Here is a 23,461-nt window from a genome sequence, read left to right as displayed (position 1 = left end):
TGATTAAGTCTGGAGTATGATCTCTATAATTTTTCCTCAAGTAATCTTTGCTGGCCCAGCACATTCCTGAACCACTGCTTTTATCTGAATATCCACCTATACCCATTTATAACTATTTTTAGAAAATAGTTAAAAGTACAACAAGACAACCACTAGGAGAAAATACCCCTGCCTCCTCTGTCATTCTATGAGTAATATTCCAAAACAATGCTATTCCCTTTTATTTCTGCTAGAAGTGTGAATAATCTCCTAGTCAATTGGCATGCAGCAGTAAATCCATGGTTCTCTGGTGGATAGAATTAATCTATCAGGGACCCAAAACATGAGATGATTTGGTCTTTTTCCATTGTGGGGCTCAAGACCACTGGTCACAGCAACTTGGCTGAGTTTCTCTTCTGTAGACAGATAGATACCTTACCCTTAGAAGATTATTGTAAGGTCTCAACTGGAGAAGTGTTATCAAGTCAATATTGATACTGTGCTGCATTCTCTAAGTCTGCCTTTATATGTAATGAAGTGATACTTTGTATTTGATATTATAAGCATGTGCCTTATTTTTCAATTGGGTCAGAACTCATGTAAGAAAGACGGGTGCTATCTATAGGATCCCTTCAAAGTTCTAACAAAGATAAATACAAAAGTAAGCATAAAGTAATTGAATATATTATTTTATAAATATATCATTAAAATAATGTATTTTAAAGGAAAAAATAAGTATTAAGAATATTGTTGGAAATAGCGTTAAGAATTTATATGCTATTTTTGATTTCCTTTTTGTTCAGGCAAGTATTTTTATTTTATTTTAAATATTTATTTTATTTAAATTCCAGTGGAATGGAAATATATATTTGAATATCCGAATTGATGAAAATCTTAAAATACATGGAATAATTGTGTGCAAGAAGGAAACCAGAGCTACTCAAAATGTCTACAGTTATATACACTTGTTCCATTTGATCATGTATTATGTGCATTATCCTTCATAATTTTCAAAGCATATCATGATACAGACTATACAAATTTACCCATAAAAGCCTAGATAGTCCTTGCATGAGATGTACTATAAAAACCTGTGACATCACAATACATATGAAATAGTTTATTCTTCTGTATGAACGATCATCCTCCACATTTGTTGTTTTCTGAATTTTTAAAAAGAAATACATTCACATTGCATTATGAGTAACTGAAGTTATATCTAAGGAAGAATTAACTGTACACACAATCTAAAACATATTTCTACTAGTGTAATAGGTATTTAGATGTTCCATTTTCCACCAATCCTATTCTACATATGCTCTTCTTTCTGGACTCCTTAGTTCATCTTGGAATTTTCATTTTCCTCAAGTCTTTAATCACAAGTCCTATTGATTGTACCTCTGCAAATGTCTCTCTCAATTAATGCAATAGCTTATCTAGTCTTCAGATTTCTTCCACATTCTATTCAGTATCTGCTCCAGTACCAGACTAATTGTTCTAACATGCAAATTTCATTATGTTCCTCTTTCATCCCTCATTTTTAAAATTTCAATGATTATATATATATATAGTATTCTGTCATCATCCTGCCACTGTTCTGCCTCCCTGGAGCTAGTGCTCTAATTACATACAAACACTAACAATTCACTGAATAAGCAGATGAATGGCCCTCTTTCTGCAGAGAGCACCTAAACTTCCTCTATCTAATAAAACTGTAATGCAATCTTTAAAACTCAACTCCATTGAAAAGCCTGTCCTGAGTCTCCCCTCCAAGTAGAACAATCACAGTCTCCTTCTCTGGGATTCCTTAGCAACCTCATATTGCTTATGAGCTTTCCTTTTAAACTCTGAGGTTATGGTCCCTGAAGTGATGGGCACACCAAAATTAATACCAAATACAATCTTGATGAAGTCATACTTTGCCTGAATTTTACTTTCCCACTATATATAAAAGAGATGATCGGCCTTCAGATTATTGAAGATTAAATAAAATGTACATGCAAAAAATCTCTATCATAATTATTATATAAACAGCATTCAATAAGTATCAGTTAAAGTTGTAATACATCATATTTTAAAGTATTTCATTTACAAATTGCTAGACATACATTAAAGAAAACTAACAACAAAAATGACTAAAAATGTAACACAAAAGTTCAAAATAACCAATACATTATTTTATAAATGTGTATCTTCTCAACAAATCTGAGCTAGATATGGTAAAGTATATGTATAGCAAAATGCCTATATAAAATACCATTTTAATATAATGAATGATAGGTGATCATTAAATGAATAAAAAAGTATTTTAATTGGTTAAGAAAGAAATGCACATGTGAGGAAGAAAATGAAGAACACAAGTGACAGAAATGGGCTCAAACACTATTCAATGATTGTCCGGATCAAACATGAAATGAATATTAACATAGATCTTAGGAATCCAAGACTACTTTCTATCTTCATCTGTGAACTCCAAAAGAAGATAATAAGACTTTCATTTTGGATGTTTTAATGAGGAATACTTAATGTCTGCATGTAACAATACCTAACCAATAGTCTAGAGGTAGAGAGACTAGAGTTGGTTTAATGGCTCAATAATGGCATCAAGAGATCATGATGCTGTTATTTTGTTAATTACCTAAAATTCATAGAACTACTGTATATCCAGACATCATATCTTAAATATAAGACAGAACAGTCAAATGTAAATGAGGCCCTGCCAATTTTGTCTACTCTTTTATATTGAACGGATTGAAGCTACAGTCAGAATATATCTACTTCATCCAAAACTGGAGCATATATACCCTATTCCGATATCAAAGGAGGCTGATCAACTATTTATATCCTGTCTATTCAAAATTCATATATATCCTTTACCCCATAACATAGAGTACTTTCATCTACTATTTAAAAGAGACAACTCCAGAGTTTATCTAGTCACTGTCTGGATTACATGTTTAAAAGATAATCTATCTGGCCATAGACTCCACAATATACAAATGTTTGAGAAATAACAATAAAAAATCTCATTTGGAACAGTATCCGATCTATATCACATATTAAAATCAACATATATCAGAACTATCTGATAGGATTAGTGAGACTTCCTGCCCTACAATGAAATAATTTTCCTGTCATGTTAGGAAGCTAGTCAGACATAAGCGACAGGGGGAACAAAGGACTAGGCGCCCAGCCCAGAGATCATCCAAAGAATACCCTATTGGTAGTTAGAAAATTCTTCCTGCATCCTCAGAGACAAAGGAAAGCAGAGTCATAGTTTTAGCTGGCCTAATCTGGCTACAGATGCCTGTGCAGAATGTACTACCCTATTCTGCCCACAATTTAAGCTTCATTATAATACTATGTTTATGAATCTAATTATAACAGACTGAATTCTGGGTAGGCACAAGCACGCTAGGCAGAGTTACATAGCAGCCAAGTGTCAATCAAAATGACTTCACTTGCAATCACCTATGAATGCTTTTGTAACCACCTATCACAGCCCTAAATATAACGCAAACTTCTCCCTCCCCAGGGTTACATCTATCTTCCTTAGCTGTAACCTATGCCTGCCCTTAGGGGTAGCCAATTTTAGGTTTGACCTGTCTTCTACCTCATAACGTGCTTTTAATAAATGAATATTTCTCATTCTCTAAGTTGAAAATCATTTCCTCATCCAAGGTAAGGACCTAGAGGTGTGTTACCACAACTCCCATCACTGCAATGGTAACACTGGACATCCTGGAAGCTTTCATGTCTCCTCTATGCAAAAATCTTCCTTTTTCATTATTCTTCAAGGCATCACCTTGGGCAAAAGGAATGGGGATATCCTTCCTGCAACCTGCATTATACAGTAGTGTTTTTTTTTCCCCCTGTATAACTTAGAGATATAGTGTTTGTATTCAGGGCTGAACAATCAGGGATTGTACTTGGCCAGGACTGGAATTTCTTTAAAAATTCTTCTGTCAAAAAAATATAGCCACTTGCAGTTCTTATACTTTTTGGTCAATTCATTTTACATGTAAACACAGTAAAACATCACCTAGGCATAGCCTTAAGCTTGGTAATTTTTAGCTTTTAAGTACAGAATTCTGTACAGTCCCCTCAATCCCACCAGGCAGTCTTTCACATAAATCTCATTGGCCAAAATCAGATTACATGAGATCCCCTAGCTGTGAAAGATAGAAAATTGAGATTTTATTTTTCTGGGCTACCTGGAAATAGAAAAAGGTGGTGAATGGGAGTTTGGGTAGGCAAATTTGACAAATGTTTTATGGTTGCAAATAGAGATGTTCTTCTTTCATTGTCTGTTTCCAAAGTAACCTCTACATTTCTATCTTTAATAGTAGGTTTTGATAAACAGCCAGATTACCATACCTTTTCCTGATTTTATAGTCATTAATTATAATCAATATATTCTTTCACCATGACTAGTGTTAAAAAATAAATCAAATAGAGAATAGAAAAACAACAAATAGAAAAATAACTAGTTTTGTTGAAAAAAATTCAAAATTGACAAAACCTTAGCTAGACTTAAAAAAAAAGACAGATAATTAAAATCAGAAATTAAATAGGAGACATTATCATTGATGTCACAGAAATTTAACAAATCATAAAAGAGTACAATGAGCAATCATATATCAACAAATAGGACAACATAGGAGAAATTGATAAATTCCAAGAAACACAATCTACCAAGACTAAATTATAAAGAAATTAAAAATTTGAACAGACCTGTAATTAGTAAGGAGATTGAATCAGGAAACAAAATCTTCCAAAAAAGAAAATTCCAGGACCAGAAGCCTCCACAGGTAAATTTTACCAACCTTTTAAAGAAAGAATGAACACCCATCCTTCTCAAATTCTTCCAAAAAAACTGAAGAGGAGGGAACACTTCCAAACTCCTTTGATAAGACCAACATTACCCTGATACCAAAGCCAGATAATAACATTACAAGAAAATTAGAGAATACTATTTCTGGTGACTATTGATGCAAAAAATATTAGCAAACTAAATTCAACTGCACATTAAAGATCACACACCACAATCAAATAAGATGTATCCCTAGGATGCAAGATGTTTCAACATACGAAAGTCAAGCGATGCAATACACCACATTAACAGAATGAAAGGTATAAATCATATGATCATCTCTATAAATGCAGAAAAAGCAATTGGAAAACTAAATACTCGTGATAAAAACACTCAACAAATTAAGAATAGAAGGAAATTACTTCAACATAATAAAAGCCATATATAACACATATAATAGATAGCATCATACTCACCAGTGAAAGCTGAAATCTTTTCTTCTAAGATCACGAACACAAGGATGTCCCCTCTTGCCTCTTCTGTTCAACATTGTACTGTAAGTCCTAGCTAAAGAAATTAAACAAGAAAAAGATATAAAGGCATCCAAATCCAAAGGAAGAATTAAAATTATGTTTGCAGATGACATTTTATATGTAAATAACCCTAAAGATTCCACCCAAAAGAACTGTTAGAATAAATGAATTCAGTAAAGTTGCCGAATATAAAATCAACATACAAAAACCAGTTGCATTTCTATATACCAACAAAAATCAATCTGACAAGAAAATGAAAATAATTTCACTTATAATAGTAGCATAAGGAATAAAATACTTCAGAATAAGCTTAACCAAGGAGGTGAGACGTGTACACTAAAAACTACAAATGATTCATCAATTTAAAAACATGCAAATAAATGGAAAAACATCCCAGGTTCATGATTGAAAGCCTTCATACTATTAAAATGTCCACATTATCCAAAGTGATCTACAGATTCAATGCAGTCTCTATCAAAATCCCAATGTTACTTTTTCACAGAAATAAAAAAGAACAGTCCTAACATTGGTATTGAACCACAAAGGATCCCAAATAGGCAAAACAATCTTGGGAAAGAACAAAGCTGGAGACCTTATACTTCCTAATTTTAGAACATATTACACAGATACACTAATCAAAACAGTATAGTACAGGCATAAAAATCAGACATATAGACCAATGGACTAGAGAACCCAGAAATAAACCTCTACATGTATTGTCAAATTAATTTCAACATTGGTGCCAAGATATATAGGGAGCGAATAGTCTCTTCAAAAATGGTTCTTGGAAAACTGGCTATCCACTTGCTAAAGAATAAATTAGATCTTTATCTTACACCATACACCAAGATCAACTCAATAGAGTAGAGCCTTAAATTTAAGACTTGAAACAGTAAAACTCCTAGAATACATAAGGGGAAAGCTTCTGGAGATTAGCTTTGGCAATGATTTCTTGGTTATGACACCAAAACCAAAGGCAACAAAAGCAAAAACAGACAAATGTAATTATGTCAATCTAAAAAGCTTTTGCACAGCAAAGGATACAATCAACAAAAAGGCAATCTATAAGATGGGAGAAAATATTTGCAAACCAAATATGCGATAAAGGATTAATAGTCAAAAAATAAGGAACACCTACAACACAATAGCAAAATAATAATAATCAACTTATGAATGGGCTAAGAAACTAAATAGATGTTTCTCCAAAAAAGATATACATATTACCACAAGTATTGTAAAGGTGCTCAACAACACCTGAAATGGAATACCAGCCTTAAAAAAGGAAATCCTGTTGTTTGTGACAACAATGTCCTATTCTTGGACCATGCCCAATTTCTTGTACAAACTATTTTACTAGATATATTCATATCTGAATCAAAATCCATATATAAATATAGCATGAGTTAATGTAAATATAGAATATCTTTAATTTTCTTTATAATAATTTGCCTTGCATTAAGAATTCTGTTGGACATTTCTAGTCTTAGGAGCACATAGTTCTGATTTTTGTTCAGGGAATTGCAATGACTCCTTCTTTTAGGTTAGTTTGGAGACCACTAACCTAAAAATATGGTTTAAGTCTGTGTCTGTGTTCATAGGAGGCATTGCATTGAAATGTTCAGCCTTGGAATTCATTTCCTGTATGTTTTGGCTACTTGTATTCTGAAAATATCCTGTTCATCCTCATCAGCTTGACGTTTCAATCAAAGCTGGGAATTTTATTGTGCATTTTCTCTAACAGATTGTTACATATAAATGCTTAATGAAACTGGCCAAATCCTTATCTCTGGTGAATTTCTCTGTTGATACTTATGCTGCTCCTGCCAGAGAAGTGTCTATTTATCTTTTTTTATTTGATTCCTCTTCGTAAGATACCCCCACTAGCTTCTGGCAGCTAGTTTTATTTAAATAGCCTTTTCTGTGGACATTTCTTGAAGATTTCTTGAAAGTCTATATCACAGGCAATAGTCTCCTCTTTATATGCAATTTCACATCAAATTTAAAATAGGTCGGTTATAATCATCTGCCTGTGCTTCATCTGCATATTCTCTATGAAGATAGAACCTTTATTTACCAACATAGCTTAACACAGAATGTTACAACAAGCAAGCATTCAATAAATTAGTGCTTAAATATTCCATTATCATTTTTATTTTGAAGAACTCCAAAAATAAATGTGTAAAAACAAAACTAAATTGTTAAATTGTACCCTCTTCAAGGCTTGTAAATGTGCGAGATTGGCAAAGTGTCATGATGCCAGCTTTAACAAATAAAAATAAACCTAACTAAACTTTAAGAATGAATAAATTTTAGCATAAATATGCCTCAAGTATTTATGGGGCATATTTATATTAAAAAGAAAAATATGGTGTTTATCTGAAATTAGATCTCTCAGCTTCCTAGATTTTAACTGGCAGCCCTACAAATTAAGTATACTGTAGCTACATGTGCTTCTTACTATTTTAAAGAATAATTTTATATTTTCAACCCAAATATTTTCCTTAAAATTTTAAGATAATTATCATGCAGCCAGGTAATCTGTTTTCATTTAGTTAATTAATTAGGTCCAGAATGGCCTGTCCATATACTAATTTGCAATCTAATAATGCAACCTTATTTGTTTCAAATGCTATTTTTGAACTGAAAATTTTCTTATTGTATTTCTATTAAAAATTAAGGCAAAACTTAGTTTAATATTTTGATTTCAGAGAATAAATTTTCTACTCTTTATTATCTAGTTTACATAATTATTGTAGTTTAAAGGCTTTTAAAAATATTATTTCAGTATCTAATTTAAAATATACCTATTAGTTTTATCAGTGGCTGCCCCCTTTTCTTTGCCTCCCTACTTATAGTCAAAAATAATATGTAATTTTTTTCTCATTCTAGTCCCACTGAGCTTTTACCTAACAAAAAGTAATAACAGGTTCTGGTGATAGAAGAGTATTCATAGAATCAACAGAGTATTTATTGAAGTCGATATTAAATTGCAGTGTTTTAAACATTAATATTTTCCTATAATTTAAGTGAAAAACATTTTAATGTGAGTGTAGGAGAAAAAGTTAGACACTGCTCACTAAAAATGATTTTAAATTAATATTAACTTAATTAGATAACTTCAGATATCATGTTATTGAGTTTTAAATGATCTCCCTTTTCATTTTTTTAATAATATTTTAAATAGTTTTTTAGAGTAGTTTGGGTTTACAGAAAGTGAATAGAAATAGAGTCCCCATAAACTCCCTTACCCTCCTCACTTCTGCACAAGCACCCAGAATCTCTTATTAATATCTTACATTAGCATAGTCCATTTGTTACAATTGGTGAGCCAAATTTGATACATAATTATTAACTCTAATAGTTTATATTAGAGTTCACTCTTTGTATTAAACATTGTAAATGTGCAAGATTGGCAAAGTGTCATGATGCCAGATTTACCAAATAAAAATAAACCTAGTTAAATATTAAATTAAGAATGAATAAATTTTAGCATAAATAAGCTGTCATTACTTGTTGTTAGGGTTTTGACAAATGTAGAATGATATGTATCCAACATTACAGTAATAATCAGAATAGATTCACTGCCCTAATACCTCCTTCTCTCTCATCCCCTGGCAACCACTGATCTCTCTCTCTCTACATATAATTATGCCTTTTTGAAAATGTCATATAGGTTGAAATCATACAGTATGTAACCTTTTCAAATTGGGTTCTTTGACTTAGCAGTATGTATTTCCTCCAGGCCTTTTTGTGGCTAGATAGCTCATTTCTTTTTATTGTCTAATAATATTCTATTGTTAAGGATGTACCAAAATTTCTTTATCCATTCACTCTTGAGAGACATCTTGGTTGCTTCCAAACTATCAATTATAAAGCTGTTATAAATATGTGTGCGTAGATTTTTATGTGGACAATCATCAGCATTTTAATCAATGATTCTGGATTTTTCTTTCTTTTACCAGAATGTCAAATTCAGTTATGATTACAGATATTACATAATGGTCAATGTATAAGCTTCTGTATTTATTTTTGCCTCTCAGGACAGAAGCTAATTCAGAAGATTATGAAATCCCTTTCTGTGACTCCACAGTATTGTGTTGTTTTGGGTTTTCCTATAGGTCTTGTAATGTAATGCAGTGGTTCTACACTGCTGTTATCATGACATTAAAAAGAGTTGGTGCCTTTATTTGTGAAAGGAAAATAATGGAGGGGGTGGTTTGTCTGTAGTCTTACTTGAGATAAACTCAATAACCTTTCAATACTACCCTTAGTTGTGCTGGTAAATTATGTCAAACTAAAAGCTATAAATAGATGATCAAATATGTTTTTAAATATCTTCATAATAAAGATTTATTCACTGAAGCTATATTCTTTTGTATTCCTATGTGTTACATGAGAATCATATCAAGAAAATTAAGTCAGAATCAGACAACTATTCAAACAATATTCAAATGTTAGATTTCTAATAAAGAATTTTAAAAATATGAGATAATTTCTATTTTTCATTTTAAGATAATTATATATTACATTTGTGGCTTTTGCAAACATAGCTGTAATTACCCGTGGCATTGTATTGCTTACTGTCTTTTCCCCCACTTATTAAAGCTATTTATTTACAACAAATACTTTGTATGCAAACATTAGTCCGCTGTTAACAAAAGTGAAGCTCAAATTTGTAATTAGCTACAGCTGTACATGCTGCTGCCTTTATTCAAAAGTCTTCTGTCGTTGTGAAGCTGGTTTGCTCTTTTTCTTTGTGGAAACCAATCTTGAATACTATAAAAAGGCCTTACTCTCCATATGCTGAATTCAAATTAACTCTTATCTGTTCTAGTTGTTATGGGGGGTGGGGGGTGGGGGGTGGGCACAGTTCCTAGCAATAGCTGGATTGAAGAGAGAAAAGGGAGAAGGAAATGGCCTTGAGGAAGTTGTGTACATTACATTAAATATGAATATTATACATCAGTTAATCATATTAAGTACCAATTAAAAGTTCTGTGTCCAACCTGCATATTAGCAAATGCTAATTAATCAAAATCCAATGCATCTCTTATATCATAGAATCAAAATATGACCTGATGCTTTTTCTAATATCAGTTAATCCTACTCAATGTTTAACTCCTTGACAGAATCTCATACAGATGGCCTGGGCTCTGTGATCACCGGAAAGTTACTTAACCTCTCTATTCTTTCGTTTCTTCATTTGTAAATTGGAGATATAACATGTATCTCATTGGGTTCTAATGAGGATTAACTGAGTTAACATTCCTCAAATACTTAGAACACTGCCTAACACTAATAGTGATATTAGTGTTAAACTGTCTAAGATCTGGTACATTTTAGGAGTTAAAGAATTTTCCTATCCATTTTTGATGTTATGGACCAAAGGCTAAAAATTAAGGACATCTCTACAGAGTTCATTAAGCTGATAAGTTATAAAAGGGAAAATATGGCAACAGAGCAAGATATTTTTCCTCAAATCTTTGCTTATGTTTGGCTGAAATTCCTTTTAGGGGCAAATGCCCTGCCAGTATTTGTGATTTTGGTATTTGCAGTACTCTGCTAAAATAAGAATACATTTGACTATCCATTGGCCTACTTCCAAATTACAGAAAATGATTAAAGAATAATTGACACTCTAATCTTCTGAACTACCACTCCAGATATGCCAGAAAATAAAATTATAAAACCTGGCGAGGGTGGGTTTTTATTAATGACATTTATAATTTTCCTAAGATAATTCTGTTTGGTATTTGATAAACTAAATGTCAAAGGAGTCAAATGTAAGAACAGAGAAATGGAATTATTAAAACATACATACAAACTCATTCCAAAAGATTTATGGATAAAGATCAATAGTTAGCATTTCAACTTATCAATGGAGATTCAGATTAAAATATGCATTCTAGTGAGTTAACCTTTCTTTAATAATAGTATTTTATTACTCTAAATATTTCTAAAACTCACATATGTAAACCTCAATAAAATCTTGTGGTTTTCGGGTGGAATTCTGGAGGCTAACACATCAATTAAGAAAAATAATCTGAGTATATTATTGTGCCTTCCTTTCTTTGAAATAGGCTAATTTAAAATCAAGTATTTAGACTAAAAAAATCTAAAAAGATGTCAATCTCATTAATATTAAAACTAAATTCAATGTTAATGGAAAAGAAAATAATGATAAGAAAGTACTACAATAATTGAATAACTAGAACACGTCATGTTTTGCATTTGTTAGTTCCAAGATAAGACGATTATGTGTTTGTGGGTGCATTTTCATAAGGTGAGTGGTAAAGAACAGATGGACATCATTTTCCACAGCACAAAATCCCACATAGTAGTGAAACTTATGTGGTTCAAAACTCTACTTCAGTTCATTAATAATGTGCTGACAAAGATCCAGCGCCAAGTAGCAATCATTAATGATAGTCAAATACAAACATACATTGCATCAGGCATCCATAATTTGGATTTTGTCAGGCAGCAAATTTTTAACACCTATTCATAAAAAAAAAAAAAAAAATCTTTTGAAAGATTCATTGGTTTCTGCTTTTTTCTTTAATTCTGAATTTAACTCAATGGTTGGCAGTTTGAAGTAATTTTGCCTCCATATAACAATAAGGCCACTATCATTCCTGAATGATATGGGATAGAGCTACTCATAATTATCTCACAATCTTGAGTTTCCCGAGAATAGCTTGAGATCTTTTATATCTACATCATTGTTTTCAACTGAAAGTGATCAGTACTCAAAGCACTAAAAAATAAAAAATAAAAAAATAAGTCTGGACCCTTGATAACCACATGAGCATCTAGCCCTTTCTTTCTCCAAAGCTACTGTTGCTTGTCCACAGATGAGGAAATGGACAAATAATTGTGGAAATACTGGCAGAGCTTCCATGGCTCATCATTTGTTTGATTTCTTTACCTGACCATAACTCTCCCCTGGTGTGCCCTGGTCATCATTTTGGACTTCCAGCTTGAATCATCCCAAAGTTTGCTGTTCTCTGGACTCTTTGCCTTGAGACAATTAGCTGCTTTAGTTGTACAACCAGATTAGTTGGACAGCATCTATTCATACTCACCAAGAGTTTAAAATTTGTTAAAAAGCAAGTGAAAAGTTGTTTTGCTTTTGCCATTACACAATTCGATTTGCCACAATAGAACTGTTATCTTTTTATAAGACAGAATAAATAATTAAATATTTAAAAACTCGAGTGTAATGTCTGTACTCATACTTGAAATCTTCTACCTGTTATGAGTATCAGACTGTGGCCCAGACCTTGACTGAAATATTTTTTACTTAATAAAAATTAGTCTTCTTGTTATAAGCTTATTTAAAAAAGAAAACCCCACAAACTAAAGAAAACATATTATTTGTTCGACTGGACTGTAATTAGAGCTAGTTGCATGATAGTTTCCCTAAAATTGCCTACTCATGAAATTTACCTAACAGGAAGGGGTTAGGTAGCAGATATATAATCACAGTGAAAAACAGAGACACACTGAAGTAATAAAACTGGAGAACCAGAATGAGGGCCAGCTGCAACTTGAAAAGGATAAAGAACCTTAGATGTCAAAGACATGAAATCACAAACCATACAGGCAGCAGCCCAGGTAAAAGCCTGTGGTATGCCTCAGATGTCTTAAACATGACATACGCCTGAGCACGGCATATGCAACATAGGATAATGCTCTGCTATTTTCCACTTTCGATCTACCAAACAGAAAGGCAATTTAAAACTGCTGAAAATAACTCTTGAGATCCAAAATACGATTTCTGCCAGAATGCCTGAAAATCCAACCATTCCTGTCGAAGACATTTAGGAGATGTTCACATCTTTGACACTGCTCATATTCCCACGATTTGATCCCTCCTATGCTTACTTCTCTGTGAATCCTAGGCCCTGTAATTCAGCCTAGCCCTTCAGTTTCTGGACCTCTTATTGTTCTGCATCTACTTGATTAAAAGCAATTTCAAGGTAAAAGGTAATTTCAAGGCAATGTTGTAATAGCGTCCAAAAACGGTTCTCTAGTATCTCAATAGGATCTCAATGTTCTATGGTCATATTATTTTTTTAATTCTTCACAATGGTTATTTCAAGTCTCACCAATCTCCATCATTTTTACTCTAAATCTCAACACACTTTACCTGCTTCTTCACAGGAAAATAGCAAGTACTGGGTGGGAAATCCTTCAACTTCCTAATCCTCTCCTACTGAACACAAATTGAAACCTCCTCTTACATTTATGTCCTTATAGCCTCATTTCCAGAGCAAATTTCTTTTCCTACCATGAATTTAATTTTCTCTAATTTTTGTGGACATTGTCTTTATCAGTTATTTCTTATCTCTCCTGAAATCCTAATATGCTAATCTTTCCTGCAGTGGCTCTCAAACTTGGCTTCAGATTGGAATTACTTGGAAAGTTTAAAAAAATAATTATTGCTGAGTTTCGACTTCCAAAGATTCTTATGTAATTGGTGGGAGGTATGGCCTGGGCATTAGTATATTTAAAAGCTATTCAGGTGATTTTGGTGTGTGGCCAAGATTCAAAATCACTGCTCTACTGACTCCTTATCCCCAAACACAAAGCATTCAGAATTATTCCTATACTGTATCTATTTTTTAAAAATAAATGTGTAAATCTATGACAATTTAAGCATCAAAATAAATTATGGTAACATTTACAACCAAATGGATAAAATAGAAATTCATGAGTTTATTTATATTCATATAGCTCTTCTTTATAATAAAATGATAACTAATAAACGAGGAAGGAAAGTTGGAACTAGAAAAATCAACATTTGGCAACCATTGCAGTAATGATTAATTCAAGAAATAAATTCCAGTGGATGTTAAAAATAGTGGATGAAAGTAGGATGAGAAACAGAATTTTGTATAATTTCTAAGTTCTTCCCCCAAAAGTTTACTAAACATAGATCAAAGTGGGTAAAAAGTGATTTTACAGTTAAAAAATCAAATGATGTAAGTTAAAATACCAGTAATGAGATAAATCAATATCATATATCACTCAATAGGAGGCAATGAAGAAAAAATAGTCTCACTTTTGTGACATTTAAGCCAAATAGTATTGTCTAGTCATAACACTAGAAAAACAAATTTAAGGGGTTTTCTACAAAATGAGTATTCTGCAATCTTCAGACATATCAAACTGATAAGAATCAAGGGAAGGCTGAAGAACTGTTTCATAATGAAAAAGTCTAGAATATAAGACAACCATGTATATAACATGAGATCCTAGATTGAATCCTTTTGCTATAAAGACTGTATAGGTATAATTGCCGTAACTTGAATGAGGTCTCAAACTGAAGAATACGGTTGACTCTTGAACAATGCTGGGGTTAGGGACACCAACCCCTACACAGCCAAAAACTGGGTATAACTGCAGCTGGCCATCTGCATCTGAGAACTACTAGCCACAGATCAATAATACAGTATTAGGAACTCTTTGAAATAGTCTTATAACTTTTTAAGTTCAAAATGTTTCAAAAAAAAAAAAAATCATTGACCTTCAATAGCTTTCACAATGTGCCTCTAACACTACAGCAATTGTTTTTGGATTATTTGTTTGTTTGTACTTACTTTACAAAAGATACTCTTCTAAACATTTATCACCTTTCTTTCTGTACAGTCCAACTTCTTGAAAGGATAGAATCCATTTATTTTCTTTGTTCATCTGTTTTCTTTCTCAAGTCTATGAATATGAATTCTGCTACTAATCTACTGAAATTACTCCTCCTGGTGTCATCTGTGACCCCTTTTGCTAAATTCAGTAAAAACTTTTCTGTTTTATGTATATGTCTTGACACCATTAGTCTTCCTTCTGTGTGGTTTGATCTTACTTTTTTTTCCCTCTACTTAGTACTTACTTTTTTCACTATTTCATACATTCATTTATTCATAGAAATATTTAATGAACTTATTTTGTACTACAGATACCTTCTCAGGGCAGAAAATCTAGTGGTAAACAAGACAGAGCAGGACCTCGTTGTCATTAAGGTTGCATTCAAGTACAGAAAAAACAAACAACAAAGAAGTTACATAAAAAAGGTAGCTTCAGGAAGCATTGAGTAATATGATAACACAACAAGGTAGCTTGACAGAGAATGACCGAGAAAGGCGACTCTGAAGTAGGGACTATTTTAGATAGGTAGGTCAGGGAAGGCCTCTCTGAGAAGGTTGTTTGAGCTGAGAAATGTCAAAAGTCTAGTAGAAGGCACTTCTGTGAAAAAGGAGCTCCAAGTTCAAATGCACCAAGTATTGAACAAATTCGATGTGTTTGAAGAAGAGAAAGAAGAATGGTATGGCTGAAGCAAGAGTGATCAAGGGGTAGCACAGTGGAAGTGATATCACACAAGGAGTTTAAATTTTAGGCCAATCATAATAGAAAGCTATCAGAGTGTCTTGATGAAAGCCAGTGGGGTTTTCTGGTTAACTATTTCAAAGTGAAATGGTGTTTCCCTCTCACCACGTCCCTGTGTCTGACACTATAATTATTTTACTATTTGCTTTTCTTTTAATTGTTGATATGTTCCAAGGATTTTGTCATAGACCTTCTACTACTCTTACAGTACAAATAGTCCTTTGATAATCAACTCCCATGATTTCATCTAACACATATTTATTGATGACTCTCAAGGATCTCTTTTGAGCTTCAAAACCATATTCCAGCAATCACTATACATCTACCTAGACTCAGCTCATCATCTGATCCTTCAGATTAGCTCTCCCTCCTACATTCCCTAATTTAGTGAATGATACCTCCATCCAGTCAGAAACCTTATAGATAGACTAGCTTACTTTATATACTTAATAACCATATCACATAAAATTTTCTCATTAAAATCTCTTTTATTCATCTCTTTTCTCTCCCCACATTGTAATACCATTGGTTTAGGCTCTTTGCATCATCTCTCAACCCATACACTACAAATGCCCCTGATTTTCCTGGTTCTAGTTTCAACTTGGCCACATACAATCCATTTTGCTTACTGCTGCTAAAATGAACTTTAAAAAACACATTTGATCAAAAAGGGCTCAGTCTTAGGCATATTTGAATAAGTATCTTCATTGATAAAATGATTAAGAGTAATAATTGTGATGATGATGATTTATTGTTACAGGACAGTTCCTGATTAAATAGTTGCATATGTATTAACTCATTTCTAATATGGACTATAAGAGGTAGGTTCTATTATGACTTCTACATTATAAACGAGATAAATGATGCTTGAGTAACTTGCCCCAAGGTATACAGCCAGTAAGTGGCAGAGCCAGGATTTAAAATCTGACTCCATATTCAGCACTGAATAAATTCAAATTTATTAGGACAACATACAAGGCTATACACACTTGTTCTTTGAAAACATCCCAGCATTCATTTCCCTTCTACTCTTAGCTAACAATAAACATATTGCAGATACATGGCCCACATTGTGCTCTCATCTTCCATGCCATTTTCATGAGGTCCTTCTAGCTGTGATCTCTTTCCCTTTGCCACATAGAGCTTATTTGTCCTTCAAGACTGACAAAGTCTATTTTGTCTACCTCCAAGTAGTCTCCCAGTTCATGTTGGTGTCTATTAGTGCTTTATCAATCTATGCCTTCCTCTATTATAGTGACTAATGCCCTCTGTATTATCATGTTTCTATGTTTATATCCCCCTTAAAATTCCTTAAGATCTTTTATTTCTATATCCCAGTGCCTGTGTTAACAGTTGGTTAATAATATATCGTTTCTAGTAAATTAATAAATAAATACCATCACCATCCATTGGTAAATCACCACAACTCAGTTTCATGGTTACCTAGTAGAAAAGATGGTCCTTAAAAATGGGGTATATAATAGAGAGATTTTGGGGGGAAAAGACAGTCACTAAGCATAGAGAATCTAACCTGTTGTTGCTATACTTGCAAAGGCAATTCCTAGACATCTAAAGTCAACTTTTAAAACACTAGATAGTGGAGGAGGGAGATAGATGTTAGAATGCTATGAAGTAGAAAAAGAGTATATTAAACGAATTCTAAGAAATGATTTAAATTTCAGTTTTGTCTGATAAGTTTGAATGGACTCAACTAAGGACTTAACTATCTTTTGTTGTTGCAATACTAACTACATTTCTTGGGAAATGAAACCAACTAGGCATAGCCATCTCAGCACACTAAAGTGTATTTTTCCTGCCAGTAGCCTATAGACATTCAGTTATGAACAGAAAAAAGAATCTATCATTTTGTCAAATTAAAATCTTGGAATTAAGCTAATGATTTTTATATTTATGTAAATCGACTAGGGAGATAGCTATATACAAAGGACCAGTGGTTCTCTTTGGAGTGAAGCATTTAAAGAAGAGTAGAGGCATTGCAAAATAGGGCTCGAGAATTCAAAAAAATCCAGCCAAAACTAAAGTTTAAGCATTTAAAGGAGATTGGTACTCGGAAAGCTATTCACTAGTGCAAGTGTTCCAGCCAGGAAAGGTAGAAAATAAAATGCTGTTTACAAGTTTTCTCTGGTTTGTTATATAAAATGTGGTGTGCATCTGATATCTAAATTTAAAGTAACATGATTTAAGCTGCACTATGTGATGAAGAGTCCTTTGAGGTCACTAAAGCTTTGATTTTCCAGTTAGCTTATTTTATAGCTAGTGCTTTGGAAGCCATCAAGTCCATAACGAGATAGATCAATCAGATTGTTTTTATTGGTCTACTGCGTACCATACACTACACACAGCAGTATTCATTGAATCAGACTGCTTGGGAACAGCAGCTTTAACCTTGAGACTTGAGCAGAGAAAATAACAGCTTCAAAATTAAATCTCCATGAATTATATATATTCTTATATGAAATTGAATTTTTAAACAGTGTCAATTGAAATCCGTTGGTAATGAACCAAGTGCAGTTATTTCAAAGAGGAATCGTGGTCAAAACATCACATGTTCGCTGATTTAAAATAGCTTACTAAACTTGATATTCAAACACCAGACATTGCAGTGGTTCAAAAAAACAATGTATGTTTTATAAGTGACTTCGATGAAACACTATTTAAAAATAAAGTGAAAAGGAATAAATGACCTTCAGAAGTTGCTTCAAGTGCCTATGATGATTTTATTGTTTTACATGTTTATTTGGCTTTCAAAACAAATCTAAGGTTAATTAAAAGAGGTAATGCAAGCCAATCATATAATAAATGGTACACTCCTGGTGATCAATGTTAATTATTTTCTCCAGATTTTTCAGAATGTTGATATAAATTGCCTGATCTACTGGTTTACTAAATATTAATCCTTAGCTTCATCAATGTTCAGATTTATTCACCAAAATTCAATTTGCAATCAAAAAGAAACTGGGGAAATTGGTGCAAGGATCACTAACCAGGAATTATGCATCCTCAAGCCTGTAGTCAGGAGCTGACATTACAATATCCGAATAAGCAGAGTATATAATTAGGGGTAGAATTCATATCCATCTGTGGGATGGAGACATGGAAAGAAAAAAATCTATGCAATTGAGGACTTGGAGATGGCTGAAATTGTTTGTTTAAAGGACTTCTTCCAATTTGAAGGAGATGCATACCCAAATTTGTCATTTAGGAAAAAAAATTAATCCCATAGGTTAGCTGGCAAGGAATTCGCTGGTGGTCAGTGTCTTAGAGATAGGGCTGAAGTTTATGGTACAGCTTCCATCTTAGCAGGGAACTAGATCAAATGCAGAACTAACGAGCAAGTTGGCTACAAGGAGCCTGTGTAAACATACAGGTGTGGTTAAGAACCAAATTCTACATTATACATACAAATGGCATATGAAATTATAAATTTAGTATGAATTTGGTTTACATTAAGCCGAACACTGGGTAGGTTGAAATTTTATGAAGATCTTTATTATCTACAACTGAACAAACCTGGAGGAATGCCATACAGTTAGGTACCCAGAGGATTCAAAACTGTCAGTATTCTACTGCCCCATCTGTCACCAACTGGAAGGCATGATGACCAAAAGTAAAAGTTTTTTTTTATGATAACCTTCAGACTCTTTCAAGGCTTGCCTCTCAGTCTGTCAGGAAGAATTTCACTAAGAAATACTCTCATAATACTTCGAGGCCTCAAAATTAAAACATTACTCCTAAATATTTGATGATTAGACTGACAAGAGGTCAAAAATGATATTCAACTTGCAAATAAGATAAAATTGTTCTGCTTCATCTTTTTTCTTGTCTTCCTCTAGATTATAAATGCAACAAGTGCAAAGCAAAGTCTATTATATCCACCACTATAATACCCATCACTTAGTAGGTGCTCATCTAATATTTATGGAATGGTAAATGCATGAAGAGATGAATAAATGTTGCTGCCGTTGAATTACAAAAAGTAAACTAGCTCTTCTTGAATTTTTTGGGACAACTCTTGGCAATTCTCCCTGTAGCAACCTCTTTAGAATATTGTTTTGTAACTTGGTATCAATTTGTTTGTCTAGTATTACCATTTGCAACATTTTTTTATACTTCTTGACATTCGCTGAAAATATTCGATACTTTTCTTACATTAAATATCTTTCTTAAAGTTAACACTAAACAAATACTTGAGAAAATTCCATGCATGCTATTTATGATGCAAAGTAAAGTATCAAATCATCTTTCTTAGTCACCCCTGCTGTTGTAATTTTGTTGAGTTAGGGTCTTAATCTATGCCCTTTAAAAAGCCCAACTCAGCATTCTACATGATGGGTATTCAAAAAAATCTGTGGATTAAAAGAAAGACAAAAAGAAAGAATTCCACTAGGCATTAGTGTAAAATAATTACAGTAATTAATAATTTGACCAAATATAAATTTAGTTTTATCCAATATGATAGGGCTATTGACCTTGAGCTGCTAAGATACCAGGATCTTGAAGGAGGACCAACAGCTGGAGGCAAAACATATGGCTGAAGTCACAGAGTGACAGTGTCTAAGAGCCACTGCCTAAACAGAAGGCATTTCTTTGGCATTATTCATCAAAATTCTGAGCCTGTGGCAGTATGGCTATGAGACTGCTAGACGTATTAATAGAGCTACAGCATTTAAGGAAGTAAATGTGACAGCTGCAATTTAAACCTGCCTTGGGGCAAAACTTAGGGATAAAGGAGAGGCATGCTTTACAAAGCTCCATATTTAAGAAAAAGTCCCCAGAATTGCACAAAATGCACAACTAGATAAAACTAAGTTTTGTAACAGACATTTCTCCACAGAAAGTAATAGAGTTCATGGTGAAAAGAAAATAGTCCATAGATTTGCTGTTAATCAGACATCATTCCTCTGTGTTCTTGGCCCTCATACATGTGGTTATACATTTTATGACAGACAATGTAACTCAGAAAGAAGTATTGCTCATCAGACCCTAATGTGGAGAATGTGGAGAGCGTCCTCGGTTATGTTCACAGTGTATAGAAAAGTGCTGCAGTGGAATGACTCATTCAACTGACGTCCTCAGTGAAATCCTGAGTTTCATTCAGTTCAAGAAACATTGATCACCTACCATGTATGCTGATTACCTATCAGCATACACTGAAGCAGTTTTGTATTATAGCAACGTGGGCATAAGTACTTGTGCAGATATAAACTTTGGCTTCAGACCGTGCCTCAACACATTAGCTGCATGAACTCTGCTGATGCTAATAACAACAATAATAAATTTAGTGAGGGGTTACTAATTGCCAAACACTGTGTCACACATTATATCACTTAATCCTCATAACAAACTAATGAGATAGACACTGATTATGATCTCCCTTGTACAGATGAGGAAACTGCAGCCTAAAGAGGTGAACTAATTTTTCTAACGTGACAAAATTAATATATAACACAGCTGAGACGTGAATCCAAGCAGACTCTACACACAAGGTTTTAATTGCCACTTTAAATTATCTCCCATTCATTAACAATTTCTGGTACTCTTTCCTCATCTAAAAAACTGAGAAAGGAAAATTCCATCGCTACTGAATTATCATGAGAATTAAAATAATACTGTAATTTTAATGACAGGAATAAGATACAGAAAGCACCTAACACAGTATACAGTCAGTAAATTATCTCTATTATAATCCAGCATTATAGTTTTCACTAATTTCTCCCATCTTTGAAATTTCATATAGTTCATGGTTTAAACAATACAATTTAACATTCACTCATGTACTGTTTTCATCATACCAGCAAATTGTTTCCTACTCACTATAGCCTTCTTTTCCCACATAGTTAATTATTTATGGATAAAAGCAATAACTCATATAATACATAAAGCCAACTTATCCATTTTTGATTGAACTTACCTTTGATTTCTCTATCGCCTTCTGATTGGTGAGAGTTCTGAGTTCCCGATTTGCTCAGTACCATGTCTTCCACTGTACCCATAAGCTATTACACAATCTTTCCATTTGGATGCCTGCCTTAAGGGCTAAATTTGTGGGACAGGAAAGACTAGCAAACCCATTTGGTGAATACGATTCAGGTCCTCCAGCAGGTGGTCTCAGCATAGCTTTTGGGTGAGAGCCCATTTGCCAGCACCTACGCACGGTTACTGACTGGTGGTGGGACGTGAGAAAGGGAACAGGCACTGGGGGTCGCATGTTGGCTGTTGTGAGCCAGACTCTACAGACAAGTCTGGGTCAGGGACCTCCAGCACCAAGGCACCGAAGTCTTCCTCCCCCCAGGAGTCCCCTGCAGGCCCTGGTAGATAGCCCGAGATTCTGTGAGATCAGGTTTCCTCTGGGAAGGGAGGTTGCTGCTGCAGCACTTAAGACGTGCTTCCAACACTCCCTGAGCCACCCGCGACCCTCACCGCGTCCTAGCCCATCCTCTTCCTGTCCCTTTATCAGGAACTGCGCTCTCGTCCCCGCCCCTTTCCCAGACACCTGAAGGCCCATAACACACTCTGCCAGCTCCAGCTGTGGCCTATGTGCTTTTCTAGAAATCTCCACACTCCACCAATCAGAGCAGGCCCCCGACTGGTCTGTGGGCGACACCACCCGTGCTGTTCAAAAGAAAAAAACAACTTACACCTGAATCCTGTTCACCCAAAACAGTTTCGGTGATAAATGTACATTTGCTACATACTTGCATAACTCCTACTTCTGTCAGCTGATTCTAAATTTCAGATGATTAAAAAAGAGGGTTAAGTATAAATCACTAACCACCAACCCCCTCCCCAAAATTCAATCCAACTAGAATACTTTTTATTCCTACTTAAAAATCTATTTTAGAAGCTAATACTTCTACTTTAATAGCTGCCATATAATAAATATAATTGTGTCTTTTGGCTATTTAGAAACTGTACAGTTTTTCACTGTACTGAGAAATAACGTAGGTGAAAGCACCTACTACAGTTTCTGATACATAGTTGGTATTTAATAAATCTTATTTCTTTTTTTCCACTCTAGCTGTAAAACACATTTTTTAGTACAGAAAAAAAATCTGTTTGAAATAGATGGCTAATCAAGTTTGCTTGAGCATCATATCTTAGTTTTGTTTCACAATGTTTAACATGGAAAGCTTTTTTAGTCCATTGGCATGCTTTGTAATCAGGAGTTCTTTTGTCCGAACAATGATAAATTGTAAGACGCAGTTGTAAGCAATCTGTATTAATTAGCTCGACAGCAAGAGCCTCTAGTAAGCTGCTATTTGCCTCTTTGAACCTTAAATACACATTTTGGTCCCCTTTACAAGTTCTCTTTTACAATTTCTGTAGTCCCAACATTAGAAAGCGTAGAATTCAGAGATTTTTTTCAGGTAAGCTTCTGTGTTATAGTTAGTTCCTATTAATTGGATAGCTGAACACAATATTTGGGAGGTAAAAATAAATTGGGAGCTAACTTCCTGCAACCTTGTCAATTGCTACCACTAAAACCTTTTATGGATATCTTCATTTCTGTTGCAGTGTTCCAGTCTTCAGCTTTATGGTCAATAAAGGCACTTATAGCAGCAGCGATGATGGGATTCAACCTCCTAGTCGTGGAGGGTAAGTGGCTATGTAGGTATCAAGACGTTGCAGCCATTGTGGTGGTAGTTTTCTACCTGGATTATAACTGTAACAAGGGGTTCTTGAACTGGCCTCAGATTCCACTTTCCTAGGGTAGATGTAGTGTACAATT

The 23,461-nt window shown here is 33.8% G+C and overlaps 1 long non-coding RNA gene across 1 annotated transcript in view; it reads right to left on the bottom strand.

The window, feature by feature from the left end:
* The window catches only part of LOC107513526, a 124,156-nt gene extending 102,103 nt beyond the window's left edge, over positions 1 to 22,053 (bottom strand). The window contains exons 1-2 of the long non-coding RNA XR_001597569.2: positions 21,644 to 22,053; positions 5,269 to 5,359 (exon numbers count right to left, since the gene is read on the bottom strand). This is a non-coding gene — a long non-coding RNA (uncharacterized LOC107513526). The remainder of the gene's footprint in view (positions 1 to 5,268; positions 5,360 to 21,643) is intronic.
* Between the last annotated feature and the right edge of the window lie 1,408 nt (positions 22,054 to 23,461).

Source organism: Rousettus aegyptiacus, unplaced genomic scaffold, assembly GCF_014176215.1.
Source record: "Rousettus aegyptiacus isolate mRouAeg1 unplaced genomic scaffold, mRouAeg1.p scaffold_m13_p_3, whole genome shotgun sequence".
Lineage (NCBI taxonomy): Eukaryota > Metazoa > Chordata > Mammalia > Chiroptera > Pteropodidae > Rousettus > Rousettus aegyptiacus.
Note: the sequence above shows the minus strand (reverse complement) of the source record. Positions and strands in the feature narration are given on the sequence as shown.